The sequence below is a fragment of the Antennarius striatus genome, chromosome 11, assembly GCF_040054535.1.
Source record: "Antennarius striatus isolate MH-2024 chromosome 11, ASM4005453v1, whole genome shotgun sequence".
NCBI lineage: Eukaryota > Metazoa > Chordata > Actinopteri > Lophiiformes > Antennariidae > Antennarius > Antennarius striatus.
In genome coordinates this window covers 22,732,072-22,744,580 of record NC_090786.1, presented here as the reverse complement: position 1 = coordinate 22,744,580, position 12,509 = coordinate 22,732,072, and positions in this window count along the sequence as shown.

Below are 12,509 nucleotides of genomic sequence, written 5' to 3'. Positions count from 1 at the left end.
CCTGGTTCAGGGTTAGACTGATGATCACATGTTTTGGGGTTAGATTGATGATCACCTGGTTCACGGTTAGATTGATGATCACATGATTCAGGGTTGGATTGATGATCACATGGTTCAGGGTTGGATTGATGATCACATGGTTCAGGGTTAGACTGATGTTCACCTGGTTCAGGGTTAGATTGATGATCACATGGTTCAGGGTTGGATTGATGATCATATGGTTCAAGGTTAGATTGATGATTACATGGTTCAGGGTTAGACTGATGCTCACATGTTTTGGGGTTAGATTGATGATCACCTGATTCAAGGTTCGATTGATGATCACCTGGTTCATGGTTAGATTGATGATCACATGGTTCAGGGTTGGATTGATGATCACATGGTTCAGGGTTGGATTGATGATCACATGGTTCAGGGTTAGACTGATGTTCACTTGGTTCAGGGTTAGATTGATGATCACATGGTTCAGGGTTGGATTGATGATCATATGGTTCAAGGTTAGATTGATGATCACCTGGTCAAGGGTTAGATTGATGATCACATGGTTCAGGGTTGGATTGATGATCATATGGTTCAAAGTTAGATTGATGATCACCTGGTCAAGGGTTAGATTGATGATCACCTGGTTCAAGGTTGGATTGATGATCACATGGTTCAGGGTTAGACTGATGTTCACCTGGTTCAGGGTTAGATTGATGATCACATGGTTCAGGGTTGGATTGATGATCATATGGTTCAAGGTTAGATTGATGATCACCTGGTTAAGGGTTATATTGATGATCACCTGGTTCAGGGTTGGATTGATGATCACATTGTTCAGGGTTGGATTGATGATCACATGGTTCAGGGTTGGATTGATGATCACATGGTTCAGGGTTGGATTGATGATCACATGGTTCAGGGTTAGACTGATGTTCACCTGGTTCAGGGTTAGATTGATGATCACATGGTTCAGGGTTGGATTGATGATCACATGGTTCAGGGTTGGATTGATGATCACAAGGTTCAGGGTTAGACTGATGTTCACCTGGTTCAGGGTTAGATTGATGATCACATGGTTCAGGGTTGGATTGATGATCATATGGTTCAGGGTTAGATTGATGATCACCTGGTCAAGGGTTAGATTGATGATCACCTGGTTCAAGGTTCGATTGATGATCACCTGATTCAAGGTTCGATTGATGATCACCTGGTTCATGGTTAGATTGATGATCACATGGTTCAGGGTTGGATTGATGATCACCTGGTTAACGGTGAGATTGATGATCACATGGTTCAGGGTTAGACTGATGCTCACATGTTTTGGGGTTAGATTGATGATCACCTGGTTCACGGTTAGATTGATGATCAGATGATTCAGGGTTGGATTGATGATCACATGGTTCAGGGTTAGACTGATGATCACCTGGTTAAGGGTTAGATTGATGATCACCTGGTTCATGGTTAGATTGATGATCACATGATTCAGGGTTGGATTGATGATCACATGGTTCAGGGTTAGACTGATGATCACCTGGTTAAGGGTTATATTGATGATCACCTGGTTCACGGTTAGATTGATGATCACCTGGTTCACGGTTAGATTGATGATCACATGATTCAGGGTTGGATTGATGATCACATGGTTCAGGGTTAGACTGATGACCACCTGGTTCAGGGTTAGACTGATGATCACATGTTTTGGGGTTAGATTGATGATCACCTGGTTCACGGTTAGATTGATGATCACATGATTCAGGGTTGGATTGATGATCACATGGTTCAGGGTTGGATTGATGATCACATGGTTCAGGGTTAGACTGATGTTCACCTGGTTCAGGGTTAGATTGATGATCACATGGTTCAGGGTTGGATTGATGATCATATGGTTCAAGGTTAGATTGATGATTACATGGTTCAGGGTTAGACTGATGCTCACATGTTTTGGGGTTAGATTGATGACCACCTGGTTCAGGGTTAGACTGATGATCACATGTTTTGGGGTTAGACTGATGATCACCTGGTTAAGGGTTATATTGATGATCACCTGGTTCACGGTTAGATTGATGATCACATGGTTCAGGGTTGGATTGATGATCACATGGTTCAGGGTTGGATTGATGATCACATGGTTCAGGGTTAGACTGATGATCACCTGGTTAAGGGTTATATTGATGATCACCTGGTTCAGGGTTGGATTGATGATCACATGGTTCAGGGTTGTATTGATGATCACATGGTTCAGGGTTGGATTGATGATCACATGGTTCAGGGTTGGATTGATGATCACATGGTTCAGGGTTAGACTGATGTTCACCTGGTTCAGGGTTAGATTGATGATCACATGGTTCAGGGTTGGATTGATGACCACCTGGTTCAGGGTTGGATTGATGATCACATGGTTCAGGGTTAGACTGATTTTCACCTGGTTCAGGGTTAGATTGATGATCACATGGTTCAGGGTTGGATTGATGATCATATGGTTCAAAGTTAGATTGATGATCACCTGGTCCAGGGTTAGATTGATGATCACCTGGTTCAAGGTTGGATTGATGATCACATGGTTCAGGGTTAGACTGATGTTCACCTGGTTCAGGGTTAGATTGATGATCACATGGTTCAGGGTTGGATTGATGATCATATGGTTCAAGGTTAGATTGATGATCACCTGGTTAAGGGTTATATTGATGATCACCTGGTTCAGGGTTGGATTGATGATCACATGATTCAGGGTTGGATTGATGATCACATGGTTCAGGGTTGGATTGATGATCACATGGTTCAGGGTTGGATTGATGATCACATGGTTCAGGGTTAGACTGATGTTCACCTGGTTCAGCGTTAGATTGATGATCACATGGTTCAGGGTTGGATTGATGATCACATGGTTCAGGGTTGGATTGATGATCACATGGTTCAGGGTTAGACTGATGTTCACCTGGTTCAGGGTTAGATTGATGATCACATGGTTCAGGGTTGGATTGATGATCATATGGTTCAAAGTTAGATTGATGATCACCTGGTCAAGGGTTAGATTGATGATCACCTGGTTCAAGGTTGGATTGATGATCACATGGTTCAGGGTTAGACTGATGTTCACCTGGTTCAGGGTTAGATTGATGATCACATGGTTCAGGGTTGGATTGATGATCACATGGTTCAGGGTTGGATTGATGATCACATGGTTCAGGGTTGGATTGATGATCACATGGTTCAGGGTTAGACTGATGTTCACCTGGTTCAGGGTTAGATTGATGATCACATGGTTCAGGGTTGGATTGATGATCACATGGTTCAGGGTTGGATTGATGATCACATGGTTCAGGGTTAGACTGATGTTCACCTGGTTCAGGGTTAGATTGATGATCACATGGTTCAGGGTTTGATTGATGATCATATGGTTCAAAGTTAGATTGATGATCACCTGGTCAAGGGTTAGATTGATGATCACCTGGTTCAAGGTTGGATTGATGATCACATGGTTCAGGGTTAGACTGATGTTCACCTGGTTCAGGGTTAGATTGATGATCACATGGTTCAGGGTTGGATTGATGATCATATGGTTCAAGGTTAGATTGATGATCACCTGGTTAAGGGTTATATTGATGATCACCTGGTTCAGGGTTGGATTGATGATCACATGGTTCAGGGTTGGATTGATGATCACATGGTTCAGGGTTGGATTGATGATCACATGGTTCAGGGTTGGATTGATGATCACATGGTTCAGGGTTGGATTGATGATCACATGGTTCAGGGTTAGACTGATGTTCACCTGGTTCAGGGTTAGATTGATGATCACCTGGTTCACGGTTGGATTGATGATCACATGGTTCAGGGTTGGATTGATGATCATATGGTTCAAGGTTAGATTGATGATCACCTGGTCAAGGGTTAGATTGATGATCACCTGGTTCAAGGTTCGATTGATGATCACCTGATTCAAGGTTCGATTGATGATCACCTGGTTCATGGTTAGATTGATGATCACATGGTTCAGGGTTGGATTGATGATCACCTGGTTCACGGTGAGATTGATGATCACATGGTTCAGGGTTAGACTGATGCTCACATGTTTTGGGGTTAGATTGATGATCACCTGGTTCACGGTTAGATTGATGATCAGATGATTCAGGGTTGGATTGATGATCACATGGTTCAGGGTTAGACTGATGATCACCTGGTTAAGGGTTAGATTGATGATCACCTGGTTCACGGTTAGATTGATGATCACATGATTCAGGGTTGGATTGATGATCACATGGTTCAGGGTTAGACTGATGATCACCTGGTTAAGGGTTATATTGATGATCACCTGGTTCACGGTTAGATTGATGATCACATGGTTCAGGGTTAGACTGATGTTCACCTGGTTCATGGTTAGATTGATGATCACCTGGTTCACGGTTAGATTGATGATCACATGATTCAGGGTTGGATTGATGACCACCTGGTTCAGGGTTAGACTGATGATCACATGTTTTGGGGTTAGATTGATGATCACCTGGTTCACGGTTAGATTGATGATCACATGATTCAGGGTTGGATTGATGATCACATGGTTCAGGGTTGGATTGATGATCACATGGTTCAGGGTTAGACTGATGTTCACCTGGTTCAGGGTTAGATTGATGATCACATGGTTCAGGGTTGGATTGATGATCATATGGTTCAAGGTTAGATTGATGATTACATGGTTCAGGGTTAGACTGATGCTCACATGTTTTGGGGTTAGATTGATGATCACCTGGTTCACGGTTAGATTGATGATCACATGATTCAGGGTTGGATTGATGATCACATGGTTCAGGGTTAGACTGATGACCACCTGGTTCAGGGTTAGACTGATGATCACATGTTTTGGGGTTAGATTGATGATCACCTGGTTCACGGTTAGATTGATGATCACATGATTCAGGGTTGGATTGATGATCACATGGTTCAGGGTTGGATTGATGATCACATGGTTCAGGGTTAGACTGATGTTCACCTGGTTCAGGGTTAGATTGATGATCACATGGTTCAGGGTTGGAGTGATGATCATATGGTTCAAGGTTAGATTGATGATCACCTGGTCAAGGGTTAGATTGATGATCACCTGGTTCAAGTTTCGATTGATGATCACCTGATTCAAGGTTCGATTGATGATCACCTGGTTCAGGGTTAGATTGATGATCACATGGTTCAGGGTTGGATTGATGATCATATGGTTCAAGGTTAGATTGATGATCACCTGGTTAAGGGTTATATTGATGATCACCTGGTTCAGGGTTGGATTGATGATCACATGATTCAGGGTTGGATTGATGATCACATGGTTCAGGGTTGGATTGATGATCACATGGTTCAGGGTTGGATTGATGATCACATGGTTCAGGGTTAGACTGATGTTCACCTGGTTCAGCGTTAGATTGATGATCACATGGTTCAGGGTTGGATTGATGATCACATGGTTCAGGGTTGGATTGATGATCACATGGTTCAGGGTTAGACTGATGTTCACCTGGTTCAGGGTTAGATTGATGATCACATGGTTCAGGGTTGGATTGATGATCATATGGTTCAAAGTTAGATTGATGATCACCTGGTCAAGGGTTAGATTGATGATCACCTGGTTCAAGGTTGGATTGATGATCACATGGTTCAGGGTTAGACTGATGTTCACCTGGTTCAGGGTTAGATTGATGATCACATGGTTCAGGGTTGGATTGATGATCACATGGTTCAGGGTTGGATTGATGATCACATGGTTCAGGGTTGGATTGATGATCACATGGTTCAGGGTTAGACTGATGTTCACCTGGTTCAGGGTTAGATTGATGATCACATGGTTCAGGGTTGGATTGATGATCACATGGTTCAGGGTTGGATTGATGATCACATGGTTCAGGGTTAGACTGATGTTCACCTGGTTCAGGGTTAGATTGATGATCACATGGTTCAGGGTTTGATTGATGATCATATGGTTCAAAGTTAGATTGATGATCACCTGGTCAAGGGTTAGATTGATGATCACCTGGTTCAAGGTTGGATTGATGATCACATGGTTCAGGGTTAGACTGATGTTCACCTGGTTCAGGGTTAGATTGATGATCACATGGTTCAGGGTTGGATTGATGATCATATGGTTCAAGGTTAGATTGATGATCACCTGGTTAAGGGTTATATTGATGATCACCTGGTTCAGGGTTGGATTGATGATCACATGGTTCAGGGTTGGATTGATGATCACATGGTTCAGGGTTGGATTGATGATCACATGGTTCAGGGTTGGATTGATGATCACATGGTTCAGGGTTGGATTGATGATCACATGGTTCAGGGTTAGACTGATGTTCACCTGGTTCAGGGTTAGATTGATGATCACCTGGTTCACGGTTGGATTGATGATCACATGGTTCAGGGTTGGATTGATGATCATATGGTTCAAGGTTAGATTGATGATCACCTGGTCAAGGGTTAGATTGATGATCACCTGGTTCAAGGTTCGATTGATGATCACCTGATTCAAGGTTCGATTGATGATCACCTGGTTCATGGTTAGATTGATGATCACATGGTTCAGGGTTGGATTGATGATCACCTGGTTCACGGTGAGATTGATGATCACATGGTTCAGGGTTAGACTGATGCTCACATGTTTTGGGGTTAGATTGATGATCACCTGGTTCACGGTTAGATTGATGATCAGATGATTCAGGGTTGGATTGATGATCACATGGTTCAGGGTTAGACTGATGATCACCTGGTTAAGGGTTAGATTGATGATCACCTGGTTCACGGTTAGATTGATGATCACATGATTCAGGGTTGGATTGATGATCACATGGTTCAGGGTTAGACTGATGATCACCTGGTTAAGGGTTATATTGATGATCACCTGGTTCACGGTTAGATTGATGATCACATGGTTCAGGGTTAGACTGATGTTCACCTGGTTCATGGTTAGATTGATGATCACCTGGTTCACGGTTAGATTGATGATCACATGATTCAGGGTTGGATTGATGACCACCTGGTTCAGGGTTAGACTGATGATCACATGTTTTGGGGTTAGATTGATGATCACCTGGTTCACGGTTAGATTGATGATCACATGATTCAGGGTTGGATTGATGATCACATGGTTCAGGGTTGGATTGATGATCACATGGTTCAGGGTTAGACTGATGTTCACCTGGTTCAGGGTTAGATTGATGATCACATGGTTCAGGGTTGGATTGATGATCATATGGTTCAAGGTTAGATTGATGATTACATGGTTCAGGGTTAGACTGATGCTCACATGTTTTGGGGTTAGATTGATGATCACCTGGTTCACGGTTAGATTGATGATCACATGATTCAGGGTTGGATTGATGATCACATGGTTCAGGGTTAGACTGATGACCACCTGGTTCAGGGTTAGACTGATGATCACATGTTTTGGGGTTAGATTGATGATCACCTGGTTCACGGTTAGATTGATGATCACATGATTCAGGGTTGGATTGATGATCACATGGTTCAGGGTTGGATTGATGATCACATGGTTCAGGGTTAGACTGATGTTCACCTGGTTCAGGGTTAGATTGATGATCACATGGTTCAGGGTTGGAGTGATGATCATATGGTTCAAGGTTAGATTGATGATCACCTGGTCAAGGGTTAGATTGATGATCACCTGGTTCAAGTTTCGATTGATGATCACCTGATTCAAGGTTCGATTGATGATCACCTGGTTCATGGTTAGATTGATGATCACATGGTTCAGGGTTGGATTGATGATCACCTGGTTCACGTTGAGATTGATGATCACATGGTTCAGGGTTAGACTGATGCTCACATGTTTTGGGGTTAGATTGATGATCACCTGGTTCACGGTTAGATTGATGATCAGATGATTCAGGGTTGGATTGATGATCACATGGTTCAGGGTTAGACTGATGATCACCTGGTTAAGGGTTAGATTGATGATCACCTGGTTCACGGTTAGATTGATGATCACATGATTCAGGGTTGGATTGATGATCACATGGTTCAGGGTTAGACTGATGATCACCTGGTTAAGGGTTATATTGATGATCACCTGGTTCACGGTTAGATTGATGATCACATGGTTCAGGGTTAGACTGATGTTCACCTGGTTCATGGTTAGATTGATGATCACCTGGTTCACGGTTAGATTGATGATCACATGATTCAGGGTTGGATTGATGATCACATGGTTCAGGGTTAGACTGATGACCACCTGGTTCAGGGTTAGACTGATGATCACATGTTTTGGGGTTAGATTGATGATCACCTGGTTCACGGTTAGATTGATGATCACATGATTCAGGGTTGGATTGATGATCACATGGTTCAGGGTTGGATTGATGATCACATGGTTCAGGGTTAGACTGATGTTCACCTGGTTCAGGGTTAGATTGATGATCACATGGTTCAGGGTTGGATTGATGATCATATGGTTCAAGGTTAGATTGATGATTACATGGTTCAGGGTTAGACTGATGCTCACATGTTTTGGGGTTAGATTGATGATCACCTGATTCAAGGTTCGATTGATGATCACCTGGTTCATGGTTAGATTGATGATCACATGGTTCAGGGTTGGATTGATGATCACATGGTTCAGGGTTGGATTGATGATCACATGGTTCAGGGTTAGACTGATGTTCACTTGGTTCAGGGTTAGATTGATGATCACATGGTTCAGGGTTGGATTGATGATCATATGGTTCAAGGTTAGATTGATGATCACCTGGTCAAGGGTTAGATTGATGATCACCTGGTTCAAGGTTCGATTGATGATCACCTGATTCAAGGTTCGATTGATGATCACCTGGTTCATGGTTAGATTGATGATCACATGGTTCAGGGTTGGATTGATGATCACCTGGTTCACGGTGAGATTGATGATCACATGGTTCAGGGTTAGACTGATGCTCACATGTTTTGGGGTTAGATTGATGATCACCTGGTTCACGGTTAGATTGATGATCAGATGATTCAGGGTTGGATTGATGATCACATGGTTCAGGGTTAGACTGATGATCACCTAGTTAAGGGTTAGATTGATGATCACCTGGTTCACGGTTAGATTGATGATCACATGATTCAGGGTTGGATTGATGATCACATGGTTCAGGGTTAGACTGATGATCACCTGGTTAAGGGTTATATTGATGATCACCTGGTTCACGGTTAGATTGATGATCACATGGTTCAGGGTTAGACTGATGTTCACCTGGTTCATGGTTAGATTGATGATCACCTGGTTCACGGTTAGATTGATGATCACATGATTCAGGGTTGGATTGATGATCACATGGTTCAGGGTTAGACTGATGACCACCTGGTTCAGGGTTAGACTGATGATCACATGTTTTGGGGTTAGATTGATGATCACCTGGTTCACGGTTAGATTGATGATCACATGATTCAGGGTTGGATTGATGATCACATGGTTCAGGGTTGGATTGATGATCAAATGGTTCAGGGTTAGACTGATGTTCACCTGGTTCAGGGTTAGATTGATGATCACATGGTTCAGGGTTGGATTGATGATCATATGGTTCAAGGTTAGATTGATGATTACATGGTTCAGGGTTAGACTGATGCTCACATGTTTTGGGGTTAGATTGATGATCAACTGATTCAAGGTTCGATTGATGATCACCTGGTTCATGGTTAGATTGATGATCACATGGTTCAGTGTTGGATTGATGATCACATGGTTCAGGGTTGGATTGATGATCACATGGTTCAGGGTTAGACTGATGTTCACCTGGTTCAGGGTTAGATTGATGATCACATGGTTCAGGGTTGGATTGATGACCACCTGGTTCAGGGTTGGATTGATGATCACATGGTTCAGGGTTAGACTGATGTTCACCTGGTTCAGGGTTAGATTGATGATCACATGGTTCAGGGTTGGATTGATGATCATATGGTTCAAGGTTAGATTGATGATCACCTGGTTAAGGGTTATATTGATGATCACCTGGTTCAGGGTTGGATTGATGATCACATGATTCAAGGTTGGATTGATGATCACATGGTTCAGGGTTGGATTGATGATCACATGGTTCAGGGTTGGATTGATGATCACATGGTTCAGGGTTAGACTGATGTTCACCTGGTTCAGGGTTAGATTGATGATCACATGGTTCAGGGTTGGATTGATGATCACATGGTTCAGGGTTAGACTGATGTTCACCTGGTTCAGGGTTAGATTGATGATCACATGGTTCAGGGTTGGATTGATGATCATATGGTTCAAAGTTAGATTGATGATCACCTGGTCAAGGGTTAGATTGATGATCACCTGGTTCAAGGTTGGATTGATGATCACATGGTTCAGGGTTAGACTGATGTTCACCTGGTTCAGGGTTAGATTGATGATCACATGGTTCAGGGTTGGATTGATGATCATATGGTTCAAGGTTAGATTGATGATCACCTGGTTAAGGGTTATATTGATGATCACCTGGTTCAGGGTTGGATTGATGATCACATGGTTCAGGGTTGGATTGATGATCACATGGTTCAGGGTTGGATTGATGATCACATGGTTCAGGGTTGGATTGATGATCACATGGTTCAGGGTTAGACTGATGTTCACCTGGTTCAGGGTTAGATTGATGATCACATGGTTCAGGGTTGGATTGATGATCACATGGTTCAGGGTTGGATTGATGATCACATGGTTCAGGGTTAGACTGATGTTCACCTGGTTCAGGGTTAGATTGATGATCACATGGTTCAGGGTTGGATTGATGATCATATGGTTCAAGGTTAGATTGATGATCACCTGGTCAAGGGTTAGATTGATGATCACTTGGTTCAAGGTTCGATTGATGATCACATGATTCAGGGTTGGATTGATGATCACATGGTTCAGGGTTAGACTGATGATCACCTGGTTAAGGGTTATATTGATGATCACCTGGTTAACGGTTAGATTGATGATCACATGGTTCAGGGTTAGACTGATGTTCACCTGGTTCATGGTTAGATTGATGATCACCTGGTTCACGATTAGATTGATGATCACATGATTCAGGGTTGGATTGATGATCACATGGTTCAGGGTTAGACTGATGACCACCTGGTTCAGGGTTAGACTGATGATCACATGTTTTGGGGTTAGATTGATGATCACCTGGTTCACGGTTAGATTGACGATCACATGTTTCAGGGTTGGATTGATGATCACATGGTTCAGGGTTGGATTGATGATCACATGGTTCAGGGTTAGACTGATGTTCACCTGGTTCAGGGTTAGATTGATGATCACATGGTTCAGGGTTGGATTGATGATCATATGGTTCAAGGTTAGATTGATGATCACCTGGTCAAGGGTTAGATTGATGATCACCTGGTTCAAGGTTCGATTGATGATCACCTGATTCAAGGTTCGATTGATGATCACCTGGTTCATGGTTAGATTGATGATCACATGGTTCAGGGTTGGATTGATGATCACATGGTTCAGGGTTGGATTGATGATCACATGGTTCAGGGTTAGACTGATGTTCACCTGGTTCAGGGTTAGATTGATGATCACATGGTTCAGGGTTGGATTGATGATCATATGGTTCAAGGTTAGATTGATGATCACCTGGTCAAGGGTTAGATTGATGATCACCTGGTTCAAGGTTCGATTGATGATCACCTGATTCAAGGTTCGATTGATGATCACATGGTTCAGGGTTGGATTGATGATCACCTGGTTCACGGTGAGATTGATGATCACATGGTTCAGGGTTAGACTGATGCTCACATGTTTTGGGGTTAGATTGATGATCACCTGGTTCACGGTTAGATTGATGATCAGATGATTCAGGGTTGGATGGATGATCACATGGTTCAGGGTTAGACTGATGATCACCTGGTTAAGGGTTATATTGATGATCACCTGGTTCAGGGTTGGATTGATGATCACATGGTTCAGGGTTGTATTGATGATCACATGGTTCAGGGTTGGATTGATGATCACATGGTTCAGGGTTGGATTGATGATCACATGGTTCAGGGTTAGACTGATGTTCACCTGGTTCAGGGTTAGATTGATGATCACATGGTTCAGGGTTGGATTGATGACCACCTGGTTCAGGGTTGGATTGATGATCACATGGTTCAGGGTTAGACTGATGTTCACCTGGTTCAGGGTTAGATTGATGATCACATGGTTCAGGGTTGGATTGATGATCATATGGTTCAAAGTTAGATTGATGATCACCTGGTCCAGGGTTAGATTGATGATCACCTGGTTCAAGGTTGGATTGATGATCACATGGTTCAGGGTTAGACTGATGTTCACCTGGTTCAGGGTTAGATTGATGATCACATGGTTCAGGGTTAGATTGATGATCACATGGTTCAGGGTTGGATTGATGATCACATGGTTCAGGGTTGGATTGATGATCACATGGTTCAGGGTTAGACTGATGTTCACCTGGTTCAGGGTTAGATTGATGATCACATGGTTCAGGGTTGGATTGATGATCATATGGTTCAAGGTTAGATTGATGATCACCTGGTCA